Source organism: Heterodontus francisci, chromosome 29 (assembly GCF_036365525.1).
Source record: "Heterodontus francisci isolate sHetFra1 chromosome 29, sHetFra1.hap1, whole genome shotgun sequence".
Lineage (NCBI taxonomy): Eukaryota > Metazoa > Chordata > Chondrichthyes > Heterodontiformes > Heterodontidae > Heterodontus > Heterodontus francisci.
Window position 1 is genome coordinate 45004953 of NC_090399.1, and position 16609 is coordinate 45021561.

Consider the following 16609-nt stretch of genomic DNA (forward strand, 5'->3'; position numbering starts at 1 on the left):
CATCACAGACACACAGACTAGAGCAAATCTTCCCATCAATCACACACAGACCAGAGAGAATCTTCCCATGACCGACACACAGACCAGAGGGAATCTTCCCATCACTCACACCCAGACCAGAGGGAATCTTCCCATCACTCACACACTGACCAGAGGGAATCTTCCCATCACCGACACACAGAGCAGAGGGAATCTTCCCATCACCGACACACAGACCAGAGGGACTCTTCCCATCACCGACACACAGACCAGAGGGATTCTTCCCAACACCGACACAAAGACCAGAGGGAATGTTCCCATCACCGACACACTGACCAGAGGGAATCTTCCAATCACCAACACACAGACCAGAGGGAATCTTCCCATCACCGACACACAGACAAGAGGGAATCTTCCCATCACCGACACAAAGACCAGAGGGAATCTTCCCATCACCAACACACTGACCAGAGGGAATCTTCCAATCACCAACACACAGACCAGAGGGAATCTTCCCATCACCGACACACAGACAAGAGGGAATCTTCCCATCACCGACACAAAGACCAGAGGGAATCTTCCCATCACTGACACACAGACCAGAGGGAATCTTCACATCACAGACACACAGACTAGAGCGAATCTTCCCATCACCTACACACAGACCAGAGGGAATCTTCCCATCACCGACACACACACCAGAGGGAATCTTCCCATCACTCACAAACAGCCCAGAGGGAATCTTCTCATCACCGACACACAGACCAGAGGCAATCTTCCCATCACCGACACACAGACCAGAGGGAATCATCCCATCACTCACACACAGACCAGAGGGAATCTTCCCATCACTCACACACCGAGCAGAGGGAATCTTCCCATCACTCACACAGACCAGAGGGAATCTTCCCATCACCGACACACAGACCAGAGGGAATCTTCCCATCACTCACACAGAACAGAGGGAATCTTCCCATCACCGACACAAAGACCAGAGGGAATCTTCCCATCACACACAAACAGAATAGAGGGAATCGTCCCATCACTGACACAGAGAAGAGAAGGAATCGTCCCATAACTCATACACAGACCAGAGGGAATATTCCCATCACTCACACACAGACCAGAGGGAATCTTACGATCCACGACACACAGACCAGAGGGAAACTTCCCATCACCGACACACAGACAAGAGGGAATCTTCCCATCACCGGCACAAAGACCAGAGGGAATCTTCCCATCACCGACACAAAGACCAAAGGGAATCTTCACATCACAGACACACAGACCAGAGGGAATCTTCCCATCTCTCACATACAGACGAGAGGGAATCTTCCCTTCACTCACACAGAGACCAGAGGGAATCTTCCTATCACTGACACAAGGACCCGAGGGAATCTTCCCATCACTCACACACAGACCAGAGGGAATCTTCCCATCACTCACACACTGACCAGAGGGAATCTTCCCATCACTCACACACAGACCAGAGGGAATCTTATGATCCACGACACACAGACCAGAGGGAAACTTCCCATCACCGACACATGGACAAGAGGGAATCTTCCCATCACCGGCACAAAGACCAGAGGGAATCTTCCCATCACCGACACAAATACCAGAGGGAATCTTCCCATCACTCACACACAGACCAGAGGGAATCTTCCCATCACTCACACACTGACCAGAGGGAATCTTCCCATCACTCACACACAGACCAGAGGGAATCTTATGATCCACGACACACAGACCAGAGGGAAACTTCCCATCACCGACACACAGACAAGAGCGAATCATCCCATCACCGACACAGAGACCAGAGGGAATCTTCCCATCACTCACACACAGCCCAGAGCGAATCTTCCCATCACCTACACACAGACCAGAGGGAATCTTCCCATCACCGACACACAGACAAGAGGGAATCATCCCATCACCGACACACATACCAGAGGGAATCTTCCCATCACTCACACACAGCCCAGATGGAATCTTCCCATCACCGACACACAGACCAGAGGGCAATCTTCCCATCACTCACACACAGCCCAGATGGAATCTTCCCATCACCGACACACAGACCAGAGGGAATCTTCCCATCACCGACACACAGACCAGAGGGAATCATCCCATCACTCACACTCTGACCACAGGGAATCTTCCCATCACTCACACACAGACCAGAGGGAATCTTCCCATCACTCACACACCGAGCAGAGGGAATGTTCCCATCACCGACACACAGACCAGAAGGAATCTTCACATCACCGACACACAGACCAGAGGGAATCTTCCCATCACACACACACAGACCAGAGGGAATCTTCCCATCACTCACACACAGACCAGAGGGAATCTTCCCATCACTCACACACAGACCAGAGGGAATCTTCCCATCACTCACACACAGACCAGAGGGAATCTTCCCATCACTCACACAGAACAGAGGGAATCTTCCCATCACCGACACAAAGACCAGAGGGAATCTTCCCATCACTGACACAGAGAAGAGAAGGAATCGTCCCATAACTCATTCACAGACCAGAGGGAATCTTCCCATCACTCACACACAGACCAGAGGGAATCTTACGATCCACGACACAAAGACCAGAGGGAAACATCCCATCACCGACACACTGACCAGAGGGAATCTTCCCATCACCGACACAGAGACCAGAGGGACTCTTCCCATCACCGACACACAGACCAGAGGGATTCTTCCCAACACCGACACAAAGACCAGAGGGAATCTTCCCATCACTCGCACAAAGACCAGAGGGAATCTTCCAATCACCAACACACAGACCAGAGGAAATCTTCCCATCACCGACACACAGACCAGAGGAAAACTTACAATCAAAGAAACACAGAAAAGAGGGAATCTTCTCATCACCGACACATAGACCAGAGGGAATCTTCCCATCTCTCACATACAGACGAGAGGGAAGCTTCCCTTCACGCACACAGAGACCAGAGGGAATCTTCCCATCACCGACACACAGACCAGAGGAAAACTTCCAATCAAAGAAACACAGAAAAGAGGGAATCTTCTCATCACCGACACACAGACCAGAGGGAAACATCCCATCACCGACACACAGACCAGAGGGAATCTTCCTATCACCGACACACAGACAAGAGGGAATCATCCCATCACAGACACACAGACCAGAAGGAATCTTCACATCACCGACACACAGACCAGAGGGAATCTTCCCATCACACACACACAGACCAGAGGGAATCTTCCCATCACTCACACAGACCAGAGGGAATCTTCCCATCACCGACACAAAGACCAGAGGGAATCTCCTCATCACCGCCACACAGACCAGAGGGAATCTTCCCATCACACACACACAGACCAGAGGGAATCCTCCCATCACTGACACAGAGAACAGAAGGAATCTTCCCATCACTCACACAGACCAGAGGGAATCTTCCCATCACGGACACAAAGACCAGAGGGAATCTTCCCATCACCGAAACACCGACCAGAGGGAATCTTCCCATCACTCACACACAGACTGGAGGGAATCTTCCCATCACTCACACAGAAGAGAGGGAATCTTCCCATCACCGACACACAGACCAGAGGGAATCTTCCCATGACTCCCACACAGACCAGAGGGAATCTTCCCATCAGTCACACAGAACAGAGAGAATCTTCCCATCACCGACACACAGACCAGAGGGAATCTTCCCATCACACACACACAGACCAGAGGGAATCTTCACATCACTCACACAGACCAGAGGGAATCTTCCCGTCACTCACACGCAGACCTGAGGGAATCTTCCCATCACTCACACAGAAGAGAGGGAATCTTCCCATCACCGACACACAGACCAGAGGGAATCTTCCCATCACTCACACACAGACCGGAGGGAATCTTTCCATAACTCGCACAGAATAGAGGGAATCTTCCCATCACCGACACACAGACCAGAGGGAATCTTCCCATCACTCACACACAGACCAGAGGGAATCTTCCCATCACTCACACAGAACAGAGGGAATCTTCCCATCACCGACACAAAGACCAGAGGGAATCTTCCCATCACACACAAACTGACCAGAGGGAATCTTACGATCCACGACACACAGACCAGAGGGAAACTTCCCATCACCGACACACAGACAAGAGGGAATCTTCCCATCACCGGCACAAAGACCAGAGGGAATCTTCCCATCACCGACACAATGACCAAAGGGAATCTTCACATCACAGACACACAGACTAGAGCGAATCTTCCCATCAATCACACACAGACCAGAGAGAATCTTCCCATGACCGACACACAGACCAGAGGGAATCTTCCCATCACTCACACCCAGACCAGAAGGAATCTTCCCATCACTCACACACTGACCAGAGGGAATCTTCCCATCACCGACACACAGACCAGAGGGAATCTTCCCATCACCGACACACAGACCAGAGGGAATCTTCCCATCACCGACACACAGACCAGAGGGATTCTTCCCAACACCGACACAAAGACCAGAGGGAATCTTCCCATCACTCGCACAAAGACCAGAGGAAATCTTCCCATCACTCACACACAGACCAGAGGGAATCTTCCAATCACCAACACACAGACCAGAGGGAATCTTCCCATCACCGACACACAGACCAGAGGGATTCTTCCCATCATCGACACACAGACCAGAGGGAATCTTCCCATCACTCACACAGACCAGAGGAAATCTTCCCATCACCGGCACATAGACCAGAGAGAATCTTCCCATCACCGACACACAGACCAGAGGAAAACTTCCAATCAAAGAAACACAGAAAAGAGGGAATCTTCTCATCACCGACACAGAGAGCAGAGGGAATCTTCCCATCACAGACACACAGACCAGAGGGAATCTTCCCATCTCTCACATACAGACGAGAGGGAATCTTCCCATCACTCACACAGAGACCAGAGGGAATCTTCCCATCATCGACACACAGACCAGAGGGAAACATCCCATCACCGACACACAGACCAGAGGGAATCTTCCTATCACTGACACACAGACAAGAGGGAATCATCCCATCACAGACACACAGACCAGAAGGAATCTTCACATCACCGACACAAAGACCAGAGGGAATCTTACGATCCACGACACACAGACCAGAGGGAAACTTCCCATCACCGACACACAGACAAGAGGGAATCTTCCCATCACCGACACACAGACCAGAGGGAATCTTCCCATCACCGGCACAAAGACCAGAGGGAATCTTCCCATCACCGACACAAAGACCAAAGGGAATCTTCACATCACAGACACACAGACTAGAGCGAATCTTCCCATCAATCACACACAGACCAGAGAGAATCTTCCCATGACCGACACACAGACCAGAGGGAATCTTCCCATCACTCACACCCAGACCAGAGGGAATCTTCCCATCACTCACACACTGACCGGAGGGAATCTTCCCATCACCGACACACAGACCAGAGGGAATCTTCCCATCACCGACACACAGACCAGAGGGACTCTTCCCATCACCGACACACAGACCAGAGGGAATCTTCCCATCACAAACACACAGACCAGTGGGAATCCTCCCATCACTGACACAGAGAACAGAAGGAATCTTCCCATCACTCACACAGACCAGAGGGAATCTTCCCATCACGGACACAAAGACCAGAGGGAATCTTCCCATCACCGACACACCGACCAGAGGGAATCTTCCCATCACTCACACACAGACCAGAGGGAATCTTCCCATCACTCACACAGAACAGAGGGAATCTTCCCATCACCGACACACAGACCAGAGGGAATCTTCCCATCACCGACACACAGACCAGAGGGAATCTTCACATCACTCACACAGACCAGAGGGAATCTTCCCGTCACACACACAGAACAGAGGGAATCTTCCCATCACCGACACACAGACCAGAGGGAATCTTCCCATCACCGACACACAGACCAGAGGGAATCTTCACATCACTCACACAGACCTGAGGGAATCTTCCCATCACTCACACAGAAGAGAGGGAATCTTCCCATCACCGACACACAGACCAGAGGGAATCTTCCCATCACTCACACACAGACCAGAGGGAATCTTCCCATCACTCACACAGAACAGAGGGAATCTTCCCATCACTGACACACAGACCAGAGGGAATCTTCCCATCACTCACACACAGACCAGAGGGAATCTTCCCATCACTCACACAGAACAGAGGGAATCTTCCCATCACCGACACAAAGACCAGAGGGAATCTTCCCATCACTCACACACAGACCTGAGGGAATCTTACGATCCACGACACACAGACCAGAGTGAAACTTCCCATCACTGACACACAGACAAGAGGGAATCTTCCCATCACCGACACACAGACCAGAGGGAATCTTCCCATCACCGGCACAAAGACCAGAGGGAATCTTCCCATCACCGACACAAAGACCAAAGGGAATATTCACATCACTGACACACAGACTAGAGCGAATCTTCCCATCAATCACACACAGACCAGAGGGAATCTTCCCATCACTCACAGCCAGACCAGAGGGAATCTTCCCATCACTCACACACTGACCAGAGGGAATCTTCCCATCACCGACACACAGACCAGAGGGAATCTTCCCATCACCGACACACAGACCAGAGGGATTCTTCCCAACACCGACACAAAGACCAGAGGGAATCTTCCCATCACTCGCACAAAGACCAGAGGAAATCTTCCCATCACTCACACACAGACCAGAGGGAATCTTCCAATCACCAACACACAGACCAGAGGGAATCTTCCCATCACCGACACACAGACCAGAGGGATTCTTCCCATCATCGACACACAGACCAGAGGGACTCTTCCCATCACCGACACACAGACCAGAGGGATTCTTCCCAACACCGACACAAAGACCAGAGGGAATCTTCCCATCACTCGCACAAAGACCAGAGGAAATCTTCCCATCACTCACACACAGACCAGAGGGAATCTTCCAATCACCAACACACAGACCAGAGGGAATCTTCCCATCACCGACACACAGACCAGAGGGATTCTTCCCATCATCGACACACAGACCAGAAGGAATCTTCCCATCACTCACACAGACCAGAGGAAATCTTCCCATCACCGGCACATGGACCAGAGAGAATCTTCACATCACCGACACACAGACCAGAGGAAAACTTCCAATCAAAGAATCACAGAAAAGAGGGAATGTTCTCATCACCGACACAGAGAGCAGAGGGAATCTTCCCATCACAGACACACAGACCAGAGGGAATCTTCCCATCTCTCACATACAGACGAGAGGGAATCTTCCCTTCACTCACACAGAGACCAGAGGGAATCTTCCTATCACCGACACAAGGACCCGAGGGAATCTTCCCATCACTCACACACAGACCAGAGGGAATCTTCCCATCATCGACACACAGACCAGAGGGAATCATCCCATCACAGACACACAGACCAGATGGAATCTTCCCATCACTAACACACAGACCAGGGGGAATGTTACCATCACTCACACACAGGCCAGAGGGAATCTTCAAATCACTCACAGACAGACCAGAGGGAATCATCCCATCTCTCACACACAGACCAGAAGGAATCTTCCCATCACTCACACACAGACCAGAGGGAATCTTCCCATCACTCACACAGACCAGAGGGAATCTTCACTTCACCGACACAAAGACCAGAGGGAATCTTCCCATCACCGACACACAGACCAGCGGGAATCTTCCCATCACACACACACAGACCAGAGGGAATCTTCCCATCACACACACACAGGCCAGAGGGAATCTTCCCATCACCGACACACAGACCAGCGGGAATCTTCCCATCACACACACACAGACCAGAGGGAATCTTCCCATCACACACACACAGACCAGAGGGAATCTTCCCATCACACACACACAGACCAGAGGGAATCTTCCCATGACACACACACAGACCAGAGGGAATCCTCCCATCACTGACACAAAGACCAGAGGGAATCTTCCCATCACACACACACATACCAGAGGGAATCTTCCCATCACACACACACATACCAGAGGGAATCTTCCCATCACTCACACACAGGCCAGAGGGAATTTTCCCATCACCGACACACAGACCAGGGGGAATCTTCGCTTCACTCACACACAGACCAGAGGGAATTATCCCGTCACTCCCACACAGACCAGAGGGAATCTTCCCATCACCGACACACAGACCAGAGGAAATCTTCCCATCACCGACACACAGACCAGAGGAAATCTTCCCATCAAAGAAAGACAGAAAAGAGGGAATCTTCCCATCACCGACACACAGACCAGAGGGAATCTTCCCATCACTCACACACAGGCAAGAGGGAATTTTCCCATCACCGACACACAGACCAGGGGGAATCTTCCCTTCACTCACACACAGACCAGAGGGAATCTTCCCATCACCGACACACAGACCAGAGGAAATCTTCCCATCAAAGAAAGACAGAAAAGAGGGAATCTTCCCATCACCGACACACAGACCAGCGGGAATCTTCCCATCACACACACACAGACCAGAGGGAATCTTCCCAACACACACACACAGACCAGAGGGAATCTTCCCATCACTCACACAGACCAGAGGGAATCTTCCCATCACACACACACAGACCAGAGGGAATCTTCCCATCACACACACGCAGACCAGAGGGAATCCTCCCATCACTGACACACAGCCCAGAGGGAATCATCCCATCACTCACACACAGACCAGAGGGAATCTTCCCATCACTCATACACAGACCAGAGGGAATCTTCCCATCACTCACACACAGACCAGAGGGAATCTTCCCATCACTCATACACAGACCAGAGGGAATCTTCCCATCACTCACACACAGCCCAGAAGGAATCGTCCCATCACTCATACACAGACCAGAGGGAATCTTCCCATCACTCACACACAGACCAGAGGGAATCTTCCCATCACCGACACACAGCCCAGAGGGAATCTTCCCATCACCGACACACAGACCAGAGGGAATCTTCCCATCACTCACACACAGGACAGAGGGAACTTTCCCATCACCGACACACAGACCAGGGGGAATCTTCCCTTCACTCACAGACAGACCAGAGGGAATTATCCCATCACTCACACACAGACCAGAGGGAATCTTCCCATCACCGACACACAGACCAGGGGGAATCTTCCCTTCACTCACACACAGACCAGAGGGAATTATCCCATCACTCACACACAGACCAGAGGGAATCTTCCCATCACCGACACACAGACCAGAGGAAAACTTCCAATCAAAGAAACACAGAAAAGAGGGAATCTTCTCATCACCGACACAGAGAGCAGAGGGAATCTTCCCATCACAGACACACAGACCAGAGGGAATCTTCCCATCTCTCACATACAGACGAGAGGGAATCTTCCCTTCACTCACACACAGACCAGAGGGAATCTTCCTATCACCGACACAAGGACCCGAGGGAATCTTCCCATCACTCACACACAGACCAGAGCGAATCTTCCCATCAATCACACACTGACCAGAGGGAATCTTCCCATCTCTCACATACAGACGAGAGGGAATCTTCCCTTCACTCACACACAGACCAGAGGGAATCTTCCCATCAATCACACACTGACCAGAGGGAATCTTCCCATCACTCACACACAGACCAGAGGGAATCTTCCCATTAATCACACAGACCAGAGGAAATCTTCCCTTCACCGACACACAGACCAGAGGCAATCTTCCCATCACACACACACAGACCAGAGGGAATCTTCCCATCACACACACACAGACCAGAGGGAATAATCCCATCACTGACACAGAGAACAGAAGGAATCTTCCCATCACCGACACACAGACCAGAGGAAATCATCCCATCACCGACACACAGACCAGAGGGAATCTTCCCATCACTCACACACACAGCAGAGGGAATCTTCCCATCACCGACACACAGACCAGAGGGAATCTTCCCATCACCGACACACAGACCAGAGGGAAACTTCCCATCACACACACACAGACCAGAGGGAATCTTCCCATCACTCACACAGACCAGAGGGAATCTTCCCATCACCGAGACAAAGACCAGAGGGAATCTTCCCATCACTCACACACAGACCAGAGGGAATCTTCCCATCACACAAACACAGACAAGAGGGAATCTTCCCCTCACCGACACACAGACCAGAGGAAATCATCCCATCACCGACACACAGACCAGAGGGAATCTTCCCATCACTCACACACAGACCAGAGGGAATCTTCCCATCACACACACACAGACCAGAGGGAATCTTCCCATCACTAACACCGAACAGAGGGAATCTTTCCATCACCGACACAAAGACCAGAGGGAATCTTCCCATCACCGACACACAGACCAGAGGGAATCTTCACATCACAGACACACAGACCAGAGGGAATCTTCCCATCACCGACACACAGACCAGAGCGAATCCTCCCATCAATCACACACAGACCAGAGGGAAACATCCCATGACCGACACACAGACCAGAGGGAATCTTCCCATCAATCACACAAAGACCAGAGGGAATCTTCCCATGACCGACACACAGAACAGAGGAAATCATCCCATCACCGACACACAGACCAGAGGGAAACTTCCCATCACACACACACAGACCAGAGGGAATCTTCCCATCACTCACACCCAGAATAGAGGGAATCTTCCCATCACTCACACACAGACCAGAGGGAATCTTCCCATCACCGACACACAGACCAGAGGGAATCTTCCCATCACCGACACACAGACCAGAGGGATTCTTCCCATCACCGACACACAGACCAGAGGGATTCTTCCCATCACCGGCACATAGACCAGAGGAAAACTTCCCATCAAAGAAACACAGAAACGAGGGAATCTTCTCATCACCGACACAAGGACCCGAGGGAATCTTCCCATCACCGACACACAGACCAGAGGAAATCATCCCATCACCGACACACAGATCAGAGGAAATCTTCCCATCACTCACTCACAGACCAGAGGGAATCTTCCCATCAGCGACACACAGACCAGACGGAATCTTCCCATCACCGACACACAGACCAGAGGAAATCATCCCATCACCGACACACAGACCAGAGGGAAACTTCCCATCACACACACACAGACCAGAGGGAAACTTCCCATCACACACACACAGACCAGAGGGAATCTTCCCATCACTCATACACAGAGCAGACGGAATCTTCCCATCACCGACACACAGACCAGAGGGAATCTTCCCATCACTCACACACAGACCAGAGGGAATCTTCCCATCACCGACACAAAGAACAGAGGGAATCTACTCATCACCGACACACAGACCAGAGGTATTCTTCCCATCACACAGACACAGACCAGAGGGAATCCTGCCATCACTGACACAGAGAACGGAAGGAATCTTCCCATCACTGACACAGACCAGAGGGAATCTTCCCATCACCGACACACAGACCAGAGGGAATCTTCCCATCACTCCCACACAGACCAGAGGGAATCTTCCCATCACTCACACAGTACAGAGGGAATCTTCCCGTCACCGACACACAGACCAGAGGGAATCTTCCCATCACACACAAACAGACCAGAGGGAATCCTCCCATCACTCACACACAGACCAGAGGGAATCTTACGATCCACGACACACAGACCAGAGGTAAACTTCCCATCACTCACACACAGACCAGAGGGAATCTTACGATCCACGACACACAGACCAGAGGGAAACTTCCCATCACCGACACACAGACCAGAGGGAATCTTCCCATCACCGACACACAGACCAGAGGGAATCTTCCCATCACCGGCACAAAGACCAGAGGGAATCTTCCCATCACCGACACACAGACCAGAGGGAATCTTCCCATCAATCACACAGACCAGAGAGAATCTTCCCATGACCGACACACAGACCAGAGGGAATCTTCCCATCACTCACACCCAGACCAGAGGGAATCTTCCCATCACTTACACACAGACCAGAGGGAATCTTCCAATCACCAACACACAGACCAGCGGGAATCTTCCCATCACCGACACACAGACCAGAGGGATTCTTCCCATCACTCACACACAGACCAGAGGGAATCTTCCCATTAATCACACAGACCAGAGGAAATCTTCCCTTCACCGACACACAGACCAGAGGAAATCTTTCCATCACCGGCACATAGAACAGAGAGAATCTTCCCATCACCGACACACAGACCAGAGGAAAACTTCCAATCAAAGAAACACAGAAAAGAGGGAATCTTCTCATCACCGACACAGAGAGCAGAGGGAATCTTCCCATCACAGACACACAGACCAGAGGGAATCTTGCCATCTCTCACATACAGACGAGAGGGAATCTTCCCTTCACTCACACAGAGACCAGAGGGAATCTTCCTATCACCGACACAAGGACCCGAGGGAATCTTCCCATCACTCACACACAGACCAGAGGGAATCTTCCCATCAATCACACACTGACCAGAGGGAATCTTCCCATCTCTCACATACAGACGAGAGGGAATCTTCCCTTCACTCACACACAGACCAGAGGGAATCTTCCAATCACCAACACACAGACCAGAGGGAATCTTCCCATCACTCACACACAGACCAGAGGGAATCTTCCCATCAATCACACACTGACCAGAGGGAATCTTCCCATCACTCACACACAGACCAGAGGGAATCTTCCCATTAATCACACAGACCAGAGGAAATCTTCCCTTCACCGACACACAGACCAGAGGCAATCTTCCCATTAATCACACAGACCAGAGGAAATCTTCCCATCACACACACACAGACCAGAGGGAATCTTCCCATCACACACACACAGACCAGAGGGAATAATCCCATCACTCACACAGAGAACAGAAGGAATCTTCCCATCACCGACACACAGACCAGAGGAAATCATCCCATCACCGACACACAGACCAGAGGGAATCTTCCCATCACTCACACACAGACCAGAGGGAATCTTCCCATCACCGACACACAGACCAGAGGGAATCTTCCCATCACCGACACACAGACCAGAGGGAAACTTCCCATCACACACACACAGACCAGAGGGAATCTTCCCCTCACTCACACAGACCAGAGGGAATCTTCCCATCACCGAGACAAAGACCAGAGGCAATCTTCCCATCACTCACACATAGACCAGAGCGAATCTTCCCATCACACAAACACAGACAAGAGGGAATCTTCCCATCACCGACACACAGACCAGAGGAAATCATCCCATCACCGACACACAGACCAGAGGGAATCTTCCCATCACTCACACACAGGCCAGAGGGAATCTTCCCATCACCGACACAAAGACCAGAGGGAATCTTCCCATCACCGACACACAGACCAGAGGGAATCTTCCCATCACACAAACACAGACCAGAGGGAATCTTCCCATCACTAACACAGAACAGAGGGAATCTTCCCATCACCGACACAAAGACCAGAGGGAATCTTCCCATCACCGACACACAGACCAGAGGGAATCTTCACATCACAGACACACAGACTAGAGCGAATCCTCCCATCAATCACACACAGACCAGAGGGAAACATCCCATGACCGACACACAGACCAGAGGGATTCTTCCCATCACCGACACAAAGACCAGAGGGAATCTTCCCATCACCGACACACAGAACAGAGGGAATCTTCCCATCACTCACACCCAGAATAGAGGGAATCTTCCCATCACTCACACACAGACCAGAGGGAATCTTCCCATCACCGACACACAGACCAGAGGGAATCTTCCCATCACTCACACACAGACCAGAGGGAATCTTCCCATCACTGACACACAGACCAGAGGGATTCTTCCCATCACCGACACACAGACCAGAGGGATTCTTCCCATCACCGACACACAGACCAGAGGGATTCTTCCCAACACCGACCCACAGACCAGAGGGATTCTTCCCAACAGCGACACACAGGCCAGAGGGAATCTTCCCATCACTCACACAAAGACCAGAGGGAATCTTTCCTTCACTCACACAGAGACCAGAGGGAATCTTCCTATCACCGACACAAGGACCCGAGGGAATCTTCCCATCACTCACACACAGACCAGAGGGAATCTTCCCATCTTTCACATACAGACGAGAGGGAATCTTCCCTTCACTCACACACAGACCAGAGGGAATCTTCCAATCACCAACACACAGACCAGAGGGAATCTTCCCATCACTCACACACAGACCAGAGGGAATCTTCCCATCAATCACACACTGACCAGAGGGAATCTTCCCATCACTCACACACAGACCAGAGGGAATCTTCCCATTAATCACACAGACCAGAGGAAATCTTCCCTTCATCGACACAAAGACCAGTGGGAATCTTCCCATCATCGACACACAGACCAGAGGCAATCTTCCCATCACACAAACACAGACCAGAGGCAATCTTCCCATCACACACACACAGACCAGAGGGAATCTTCCCATCACCGACACACAGATCAGAGGGAATCTTCCCATCACACACACACAGACCAGAGGGAATAATCCCATCACTGACACAGAGAACAGAAGGAATCTTCCCATCACCGACACACAGACCAGAGGGAATCCTCCCATCACTCACACACACAGCAGAGGGAATCTTCCCATCACCGACACACAGACCAGAGGGAATCTTCCCATCCCCGACACACAGACCAGAGGAAATCATCCCATCACCGACACACAGACCAGAGGGAATCTTCCCATCACTCACACACAGACCAGAGGGAATCTTCCCATCACTCACACACAGAGCAGAGGGAATCTTCCCACCACTGACACACAGACCAGAAGGAATCTTCACATCACCGACACACAGACCAGAGGGAATCATCCCATCACCGACACACAGACCAGAGGGAAACTTCCCATCACACACACACAGACCAGAGGGACTCTTCCCATCACTCACACAGACCAGAGGGAATCTTCCCATCCCCGACACACAGACCAGAGGAAATCATCCCATCACCGACACACAGACCAGAGGGAATCTTCCCATCACTCACACACAGACCAGAGGGAATCTTCCCATCACTCACACACAGAGCAGAGGGAATCTTCCCACCACTGACACACAGACCAGAAGGAATCTTCACATCACCGACACACAGACCAGAGGGAATCTTCCCATCACCGAGACAAAGACCAGAGCGAATCTACACATCACCGACACACAGAACAGAGGGATTCTTCCCATCACACACACACAGACCAGAGGGAATCTTCCCATCAGTCACACACAGGCCAGAGGGAATCTTCCCATCACCGACACAAAGACCAGAGGGAATCTTCCCATCACTCAGACACAGACCAGAGGCAATCTTCCCATCACCGGCACAAAGACCAGAGGGAATCTTCCCATCACCGACACAAAGACCAGAGGGAATCTTCCCATCAATCACACACAGACCAGAGGGAATCTTCCCATGACCGACACACAGAACAGAGGGAATCTTCCCATCACTCACACCCAGAATAGAGGGAATCTTCCCATCACTCACACACAGACCAGAGGGAATCTTCCCATCACCGACACACAGACCAGAGGGATTCTTCCCATCACCGACACACAGACCAGAGGGATTCTTCGCAACACCGACACAAAGACCAGAGGGAATCTTCCCATCACTCACACACAGACCAGAGGGAATCTTCCGATCACCAACACACAGACCAGAGGGAATCTTCCCATCACCGACACACAGACCAGCGGGATTCTTCCCATCACCAACACACAGACCAGAGGGAATCTTCCCATCACTCACACAGACCAGAGGAAATCTTCCCATCACCGGCACATAGAACAGAGAGAATCTTCCCATCACCGACACACAGACCAGAGGAAAACTTCCCATCAAAGAAACACAGAAAAGAGGGAATCTTCTCATCACCGACACAAGGACCCGAGGGAATCATCCCATCACTCACACACAGATCAGAGGGAATCTTCCCATCAGCGACACACAGCCCAGAGGGAATCTTTCCATCACCGACACACAGAGCAGAGGGAATCTTCCCATCACTCACACACACACAGAGCAGACGGAATCTTCCCATCACCGACACACAGACCAGAGGGAATCTTCCCATCACCGACACACAGACCAGAGGGAATCTTCCCATCACTCACACAGAGACCAGAGGGAATCTTCCCATCACTCACACACACACAGAGCAGAGGGAATCTTCCCACCACCGACACACAGACCAGAAGGAATCTTCACATCACCGACACACAGACCAGAGGGAATCTTCCCATCAGACACACACAGACCAGAGGGAATCTTCCCATCACTCACACAGACCAGAGGGAATCTTCCCATCAGACACACACAGACCAGAGGGAATCTTCCCATCAGACACACACAGACCAGAGGGAATCTTCCCATCACCGACACACAGACCAGAGGGAATCTTCCCATCAGACACACACAGACCAGAGGGAATCTTCCCATCACTCACACAGACCAGAGGGAATCTTCCCATCACCGACACAAAGACCAGAGGGAATCTTCCCATCACCGACACACAGACCAGAGGGAATCTTCCCATCACTCACACACAGACCAGAGGCAATCTTCCCATCACTCACACA